Source organism: Nerophis ophidion, linkage group LG22 (assembly GCF_033978795.1).
Source record: "Nerophis ophidion isolate RoL-2023_Sa linkage group LG22, RoL_Noph_v1.0, whole genome shotgun sequence".
Taxonomy (NCBI): Eukaryota; Metazoa; Chordata; class Actinopteri; order Syngnathiformes; family Syngnathidae; genus Nerophis; species Nerophis ophidion.
Genome location: NC_084632.1, coordinates 34,811,418 through 34,821,530, shown reverse-complemented (window position 1 = coordinate 34,821,530; position 10,113 = coordinate 34,811,418). Strand labels below are relative to the sequence as shown.

The window sequence follows — 10,113 nt, the reverse complement described above, 5'->3', positions numbered from 1 at the left end:
CTCAACACCAAAAAAACGGAAATGCTGATTATCGGTCCTGCTAGACACCGAACTCTATTTAATAATACAACTCTAACATTTGACAACCAAACAATTAAACAAGGCGACACGGTAAAGAATCTGGGTATTATCTTCGACCCAACTCTCTCCTTTGAGGCACACATTAAAAGCGTTACTAAAACGGCCTTCTTTCATCTCCGTAATATCGCTAAAATTCGCTCCATTCTGTCCACTAAAGACGCTGAGATCATTATCCATGCGTTTGTTACGTCTCGCCTCGACTACTGTAACGTATTATTTTCGGGTCTCCCCATGTCTAGCATTAAAAGATTACAGTTGGTACAAAATGCGGCTGCTAGACTTTTGACAAGAACCAGAAAGTTTGATCACATTACGCCTGTACTGGCTCACCTGCACTGGCTTCCTGTGCACTTAAGATGTGACTTTAAGGTTTTACTACTTACGTATAAAATACTACACGGTCTAGCTCCATCCTATCTTGCCGATTGTATTGTACCATATGTCCCGGCAAGAAATCTGCGTTCAAAGGACTCTGGCTTGTTAGTGATTCCCAAAGCCCAAAAAAAGTCTGCGGGCTATAGAGCGTTTTCCGTTCGGGCTCCAGTACTCTGGAATGCCCTCCCGGTAACAGTTCGAGATGCCACCTCAGTAGAAGCATTTAAGTCTCACCTTAAAACTCATTTGTATACTCTAGCCTTTAAATAGACTCCCTTTTTAGACCAGTTGATCTGCCGTTTCTTTTCTTTTTCTTCTATGTCCCACTCTCCCTTGTGGAGGGGGTCCGGTCCGATCCGGTGGCCATGTACTGCTTGCCTGTGTATCGGCTGGGGACATCTCTGCGCTGCTGATCCGCCTCCGCTTGGGAGGGTTTCCTGCTGGCTCCGCTGTGAACGGGACTCTCGCTGCTGTGTTGGATCCGCTTTGGACTGGACTCTCGCGACTGTGTTGGATCCATTGTGGATTGAACTTTCACGGTATCATGTTGGACCCGCTCGACATCCATTGCTTTCCTCCTCTCCAAGGTTCTCATAGTCATCATTGTCACCGACGTCCCACTGGGTGTGAGTTTTCCTTGCCCTTATGTGGGCCTACCGAGGATGTCGTGGTGGTTTGTGCAGCCCTTTGAGACACCAGTGATTTAGGGCTATATAAGTAAACATTGATTGATGATTGATTGATATATATATATATATACAGTAGGGCAAAAAAGTATTTAGTCAACCACCGATTGTGCAAGTTCTCCCACTTAAAATGATGACAGAGGTCTGTAATTTTCATCATAGGTACATTTCAACTGTGAGAGACATAATGCGAAAAAAAAAATCCAGGAATTCACATCGTAGGAATTTTAAAGATTTTATTTGTAAATTATGGTGGAAAATAAGTATTTGGTTAACCATTCAAAGTTTTCACTGATGGAAGGAGGTTTTGGCTCAAAATCTCACGATACATGGCCCCATTCATTCTTTTCTTAACACGGATCAATTGTCCTGTCCCCTTAGCAGAAAAACAGCCCCAAAGTATGATGTTTCCACCCCCATGCTTCACAGTAGGTATGGTGTTCTTGGGATGCAACTCAGTATTCTTTTTCCTCCAAACATGACGAGTTGAGTTTATACCAAAATGGATACATGGATGATACAGCAGAAGATTGGGAGAATGTCATGTGGTCAGATGAAACCAAAATAGAACTTTTTGGTATAAACTCAACCCGTTGTGTTTGGAGCAAGAAGAATACTGAGTTGCATCCTAAGGACACCATACCTACTGTGAAGCACGGGGGTGGAAACATCATGCTTTGGGGCTGTTTTTCTGCTAAGGGGACAGGACGATTGATCCGTGTTAAGGAAAGAATGAATGGGGTCATGTATCGTGAGATTTTGAGCCAAAACCTTCCATCAGTGAGAGCTTTGAATGGTTGACCAAATACTTATTTTCCACCATAATTTACAAACATATTCTTTAAATTTCCTACAATGTGAATTCCTGGATTTTATTTTCACATTCTGTCTCTCACAGTTGAAGTGTACCTATGATGAAAATTACAGACCTCTGTCATCATTTTAAGTGGGAGAACTTGCACAATCGGTGGTTGACTAAATACTTTTTTGCCTCACTGTATACAGTATACATACATACATACATACATACATACATACATATATATATATATATATATATATATATATATATATATATTTAAATTTTCCTGAAGGAACTCTCCTGAAGGAATCAATAAAGTACTATATATATATATATATATATATATATATTTATTTTATTTTTTTTATTCATTTTTTTTTTCTTCTTCAAATCTGTCTTTTCTAATCCATTTTCTACCGCTTGTTACTCTTAGGGTCTCCCGGCTACTCAGGAAAATTACAATGTCTAAAAATGCATTTTTCCATCCGTAACGTGACATCGCGCTTGCGACGTAGTGTCAGACGAACGCACGGCAAGTGCGCGCTCATTCAGTCCAAATGTTTTTAACCCAATGCGGCCTCCCAGTCAAAAAGTTTGGGGACCCCGAATATAGACAATCTGCAAAGATTTGTTTTATACAAATATAACATGATGTCATGGTCAGGAAAATGTAGTTAGTAATGTTTTGTTCCATAGGTCGTTGCATGTCTTTGAGACACTTTTGAATATTTGTATGCTACGTCTCTGGCAAAGCAGTTACAGTATGTATGTGTGTTATAAAATTAGTTACAATAGATTCCTTCTTCACAATTGATGTTTGAGTGCAGGAGAACTGGATGCAACAAATACCTATGTGGCGGGACAAATTTCAACCATCCATCCATCCCACCTTTTTCTGCCACTTGTCCTTCAAGGTCGCGGGTGAGGGGCTGGAGCCATTCATTGTCAATAAATCCATCCATTTTTTACCGCGTGCCCCTCTCTGTCCGCCTCAAATAAATGAAATGGAAACGCTGCATCAACTTCCTCTTTTTGTTGCCCGTCTGACATAAGCGCCACATTAAAAGTTGTCATGCCATAGATTTACCATTAAATAAACGATTATTTGAGAGGGAGAAACTTACGTTTTGTAAGGCAGTAATACACATGTACACTGTGAAAAGCTGTGATCGCATATATTCCAAACTTGTCCCACCCATCTATCAATCAATCAATGTTTATTTATATAGCCCCAAATCCCAAATGTCTCAAAGGACTGCACAAATCATTACGACTACAACATCCTCGGAAGAACCCACAAAAGGGCAAGGAAAACTCACACCCAGTGGGCAGGGAGAATTCACATCCAGTGGGACGCCAGTGACAATGCTGACTATGAGAAACCTTGGAGAGGACCTCAGATGTGGGCAACCCCCCCCCCTCTAGGGGACCGAAAGCAATGGATGTCGAGCGGGTCTAACATGATGCTGTGAAAGTTCAATCCATAGTGGCTCCAACACAGCCGCGAGAGTTCAGTTCAAAGCGGATCCAAGACAGCAACGAGAGTCCCGTCCACAGGAGACCATATCAAGCGGAGGCGGATCAGCAGCGTAGAGATGTCCCCAATCGATACAGGCGAGCGGTCCATCCTGGGTCCCGACGAGCGGTCCATCCTGGGTCTCGACTCTGGACAGCCAGTACTTCATCCATGGTCATCGGACCGGACCCCCTCCACAAGGGAGGGGGGGACATAGAAGAAAGAAAAGAAGCGGCAGATCAACTGGTCTAAAAAGGAGGTCTATTTAAAGGCTAGAGTATACAGATGAGTTTTAAGGTGAGACTTAAATGCTTCTACTGAGGTAGCATCTCGAACTGTTACCGGGAGGGCATTCCAGAGTACTGGAGCCTGAACGGAAAACGCTCTATAGCCCGCAGACTTTTTTTGGGCTCTAGGAATCACTAATAAACCGGAGTATTTTGAACGCAGATTTCTTGCCGGGACATATGGTACAATACAATCGGCAAGATAGGATGGAGCTAGACCGTGTAGTATTTTATACGTAATTAGTAAAACCTTAAAGTCACATCTTAAGTGCACAGGAAGCCAGTGCAGGTGAGCCAGTACAGGCGTAATATGATCAAACTTTCTTGTTCTTGTCAAAAGTCTAGCAGCCGCATTTTGTACCAACTGTAATCTTTTAATGCTAGACATGGGGGGACCCGAAAATAATACGTTACAGTAGTCGAGGCGAGACGTAACAAACGCATGGATAATGATCTCGGCGTCTTTAGTGGACAAAATGGAGCGAATTTTAGCGATATTACGGAGATGAAAGAAGGCCGTTTTAGTAACGCTTTTAATGTGTGACTCAATGGAGAGAGTTGGGTCGAAGATAATACCCAGATTTTTTACCGAGTCACCTTGTTTTATTATTTGGTTGTCAAATGTTAAAGTTGTATTATTAAATAGAGGTCGGTGTCTAGCAGGACCGATAATCAGCATTTCCGTTTTTTTGGCGTTAAGTTGCAAAACGTTAGCGGACATCCATTGTTTAATTTCATTGAGACACGCCTCCAACTGACTACAGTCCGGCGTGTTGGTCAGCTTTAGGGGCATGTAGAGTTGGGTGTCATCAGCATAGCAGTGAAAGCTAATACCGTATTTGGGTATGACGTCACCTAGCGGCAGCATGTAGATGCTGAAGAGAACAGGGCCAAGGACCGAACCCTGGGGAACTCCACACGTTACCTTAACATAGTCCGAGGTCACACTGCTATGGGAGACGCACTGCATCCTATCAGTAAGATAAGAGTTAAACCAAGACAGGGCTGAGTCTGATATACAAGATGATATTAAATAGGAATAGATTTTGTTAAACATTTTGGTCCTGTTTTCATTCGTTAACTAAAATGTCGTTAATTGTGTTATTGTTTTAAGTCAACGTGCCTTTGTTTTGATTAGTTTTTGTCATATTTTTACCTCTCCCAATGTAAAACACAAAACCCAAATAAAGTAAAGAGCTTTCAGCCCAGGGCAGGCATGGCTGCTTTTGCGCCAATGACGCCAAGACTGCACCAAAGGCGTTCTTATTGTCTGCTGTCTGCTTAGTAGTCCACAAGTTGCAGACATTTTCCATGTTTCTTTTACGCTTGAAAAGTGTTTGTCCATCTTAAACATTCATTTATGTTCCAACACATTTAAAAGTTGCAGGCATTAGACAAAGTTGCGATGCTGCACATAATTGTTACGTCTCGCCTCGATTACTGTAACGTATTATTTTCGGGTCTCCCCATGTCTAGCATTAAAAGATTACAGTTGGTACAAAATGCGGCTGCTAGACTTTTGACAAGAACAAGAAAGTTTGATCACATTACGCCTGTACTGGCTCACCTGCACTGGCTTCCTGTGCACTTAAGATGTGACTTTAAGGTTTTACTACTTACGTATAAAATACTACACGGTCTAGCTCCATCCTATCTTGCCGATTGTATTGTACCATATGTCCCGGCAAGAAATCTGCGTTCAAAGGACTCCGGCTTATTAGTGATTCCCAAAGCCCAAAAAGTCTGCGGGCTATAGAACGTTTTCATTTGGGGCTCTAGTACTCTGGAATGCCCTCCCGGTAACAGTTCAAGATGCCACCTCAGTAGAAGCATTTAAGTCTCACCTTAAAACTCATTTGTATACTCTAGCCTTTAAATAGACTCCCTTTTTAGACCAATTGATCTGCCTTTTCTTTTCTTTTTCTCCTGTCCCACTCTCCCTTGTGGATGGGGTCCGGTCCGATCCGGTGGTCATGGATGACGTACTGGCTGTCCAGACCCAGGATGAACCGCTCATCCAGAGTCGGGACCCAGGATGGACCGCTCGCCTGTGTATCGGCTTGGGACATCTCTGCGCTGCTGATCGCCTCCGCTTGGGATGGTTTTCTGCTGGCTCTGCTGTGAACGGGACTCTCGCTGCTGTGTTGGATCCGCTTTGGACTGGACTCTCGCGACTGTGTTGGATCCATTATGGATTGAACTTCCACAGTATCATGTTAGACCCGCTCGACATCCATTGCTTTCGTCCTCTCCAAGGTTCTTATAGTCATCATTGTCACCGACGTCCCACTGGGTGTGAGTTTTCCTTGCCCTTATGTGGGCCTACCGAGGATGTCGTAGTGGTTTGTGCAGCCCTTTGAGACACTTGTGATTTAGGGCTATATAATTAAACATTGATTGATTGATAATTCACTGGATTTGTTGAATTTAGCAAATTCCTGTGTGGACTGAATCTGATTGCAATTCATTTCAATAGGAAAATATTTGAGGATAGAGTATTCTCAAATCAAAGTCCGTCACACAATCTATAAAGCATGTAAGCTGAGGTACCACTGTACTAATAATTATAGTCAAACTCTGTGATCATTTTATATTGGGTTTTCATTGTAAATGTCTTTGTTATTTACAAATTCCTTCCTAGGTCAAACAGAACATGTCTTTCTCCCTTACGGTACATTTACCAGACACCATATTTACAAGCTAGTGCTTGAATTTCTACCAGAAGGAAAAAAGTTATTCCCTCACATGTAAGAACTGGACTTTAAACATAGGCAGTGGCTTAACACTGCCCCCTGCTGGAACACAATCAATAAAATTTGACTGAACAGTACTGCAATACACACACACCTCACACTTTCATGGTTACACCCGAAGATGTGTGCCATACTAAAGATTTTATGACAAATTCAACCTTTATCAATTACAAAATTGCTTGAATTTTGCTTGAACTGTGCATTTATTTAACGAAATGTTTATTATTGCAGTTGTTTGTAGTAGTGCAGTAGTATTAGTACATCCTACTTTAATATTTACCACGGTAATGTGACTAAAGAGCTGTGTATGTAAAGTAGATTATGCAGTCAAATCTAATGTTGTGTCTGACAAATGTACATACCTGTATTAAAAATATATATTACATTGCATTACAAAGGTCCTGTTTGATACCTGTTTAATACAGAATAACCTCTCCATCATTATTACTCATACTGGGCTCTGGTTAAATAAATATGTTTGGTAATTATTTGCCAGTCTTTTCTGTGATTAGTGATCTGGTTTTCATTGTTGTTTTGGGGGACTTAGTGCAGGGGGCAAGGTGGTCCCACAGGGTCCATGAAAGTGAAACCTACCAAACAACAAACCACAATAAATGGTTGAGACATGTAAACAAAAGCTGGTTTAGGTTAACACTTTATAATCAGTACACACTATTAAGCATTACTGAATCCATCATTTATAAAGCATATTTTTGACATGTATACTCATTAATATGCAGTTACAAAAACACAGTTATAATTGTTCTCATTCAAAAGCTCAGGCAGGAGTTTCCAAACATTTTGTGTGTTTTAGGTTGTGGCATCGTATTCAAAAAGACCTCAGGCTGTAATTACTGTCCAAGGTGCATCAGTAAAGGCTGTGAATACTTATGTACATTCGATTTCTTAGTCGTCGTTTTTTGGGGATAAATTTAAAAACAAAAACAGATATATACTTTTCACATTGTCATGATAGGGTCTTGTGTGAGGACAAAAATCTATTAATTCCATTTTCAAATAAGGCTGGAGCATAACAAAAAGTGGAGAAAGTGAAGCCCTGTGAATGCTTCCAAGATGCACTGTAAATAACGCATTTAGTGCTAAATAACACCATCTTTTGAAGATGTTTCCCCAAGAGCAGCAACACTTGAAATACACTACTTTTTAATTTTACCAGACACATTTGGTAAATTTTCAAAAAGTATCAGTATCTGATCTGTATTGCTGATACCAGATGGAATTTTATTCTGCATCAGATCGGAAATGAAAATTTGTGGTATCATACCATCAATACTGAATACTGTATGTGTAAATGCATGTATAAATGTGAAGAGAATAATTATTTACATACTCTTTCTACAAACCCCGTTTCCATATGAGTTGGGAAATTGTTTTAAAAGGAAATATAAACGGAATACAATGACTTGCAAATCATTTTCAACCCATATTCAGTTGAATATGCTACAAAGACAACATATTTGATGTTCAAACCGATAAACTTTATTTCTTTGCAAACAATCATTTACTTTAGAATTTGATGCCAGCAACATGTGACAAAGAAGTTGGGAAAGGTGGCAATAAATACAGATAAAGTTGAGGAATGCTCATCAAACACTTATTTGGAAAATCTCACAGGTGTGCAGGCTAATTGGGAACAGGAGGGTGCCATGATTGGGTATAAAAACAGCTTCCCAAAAAATGCTCAGTCTTTCACAAAAAAGGATGGGGCGAGGTACACCCCTTTGTCCACAACTGTGTGAGCAAATAGTCCAACAGTTTAAAAACAACATTTCTCAAAGTGCAATTGCAAGAAATTTAGGGATTTCAACATCTACGGTCCATAGTATCATCAAAAGGTTCTGAGAATCTGGAGAAATCACTCCACGTAAGCGGCATGGCCGGAAACCAACATTGAATGACCGTGACCTTCGATCCCTCAAAAGGAGATCATCTAAGATGGACTGATGCAAAGTGGAAAAGTGTTCTGTGGTCTGACGAGTCCACATTTCAAATTGTTTTTGGAAATATTCGGACCAAAGGGGAAGCGAACCATCCAGACTGTTATCGATGCAAAGTTCAAAAGCCAGCATCTGTGATGGTACGGGGGTGCCTTAGTACCCAAAGCATTGGTAACTTACACATCTGTGAAGGCACCATTAATGCTGAAAGGTACAAACAGGTTTTGGAACAACATATGCTGTCATCTAAGCACCATCTTTTTCATGGACGCCACTGCTTATTTCAGCAAGACAATGCTAAGCCACATTCAGCACGTATTACAACAGCGTGGCTTCGTAAAAAAAGTGTGCGGGTACTTTCTTGGCCCGCCTGAAGTCCAGACCTGTCTCCCATCGAAAATGTGTGGCGCAATATGAATCGTAAAATATGACAACGGAGAACCCGGACTGTTGAACAACTGAAGCTCTACATAAAATAAAGAATGGGAAATAATTCCACTTTCAAAGCTTCAACAATTAGTTTCCTCAGTTCCCAAACGTTTATTGAGTGTTTTCAAAACAAAAGGTGATGAAACAGTGGTGAACATGCCCTTTCCCAACTATTTTGGCACGTGTTGCAGCCATGAAATTCTAAGTTAATTATTATTTGCAAAAAAAAAAAAGTTTATGAGTTTGAACATCAAATATCTTGTCTTTGTAGTGCATTCAATAGGATATGGGTTGAAAAGGATTTGCGTTTATAGTTACATCTGACACAATTTCCCAACTCATATAGAAACGGGGTTTGTATATGATCTAACAAACCATTACCATACCCAAACAGCTGGTTGGTAAATAATATAATACTTACGGTAAAAATGCTGACTCATGTATAAAGTATAAAAATGCAACCAGTAAGCATTTTATAAATGAGCTTGTTATTGTGTAAACTGGTTGCTAATGAGTGTTAATGTTGGAAATATGCTTTAAAAATGATTAATTAAGTATTTACTAATGTTTTAATTACCCGTAATGCTTAATAGTGTGTTCTTATTATAAAGTGTTAATCAAAACCCTAAAATGCCGCTTGTGTCTAATTGCTTGAAGAAAAATAAAACCCACCTGAAACGCATTGTGGCAGGTGTGTTTTCCATGTTGAACTCGGCCACAGGTACACCTCTTGCAGCCACCTGAGGAGCAAACATTGCTGCAGGATACACCACAGACGAAGTGCCAACCTAAGTGGTCAAAGAATATCGAGTTATGGGAGGATACATCGACAAATAAAAAGTTATTTTCAGGCTTATTGGTAAACAGTCCTGGAAATAAATTTGAAAACGGTTACAGTATATAATTAGGAAAAACTAAAAAAGCAAAACCATTAACACAAGTTTGACCTTGTCTGCATTAAAGTGAAGGAACAGACTTTTACCTCATGTAGAATTAGGATAGGTATTCTAACATTTTGACTCCCAGTCCGGAATGGGCTCTAAAAAAGTATGGCCAGGCACGGCGTCCGACTACAAGCAACTTTGAAATATGAACTATACAATATTAAATAAAGTATTTTCATTTTGGAGCTGTCTTTACCATTTACTGGGATTCAGATGACCAACCCCCTCCCCTCCCTCCTTGAATTGGTGTCAGATAAACCTATTCGACATGTGTAAAATCAT

General features: G+C 40.3%; 1 long non-coding RNA gene across 1 annotated transcript; it reads right to left on the bottom strand.

Moving 5' to 3' along the window:
* Positions 1-6,330: 6,330 nt before the first annotated feature.
* On the bottom strand, positions 6,331-9,762 carry LOC133540346 (uncharacterized). The gene is made up of 2 exons (XR_009803602.1): positions 9,560-9,762; positions 6,331-7,090 (listed from the first exon to the last, which is right to left on the bottom strand). It is a non-coding gene; the product is annotated as an uncharacterized LOC133540346 (long non-coding RNA).
* Between the last annotated feature and the right edge of the window lie 351 nt (positions 9,763-10,113).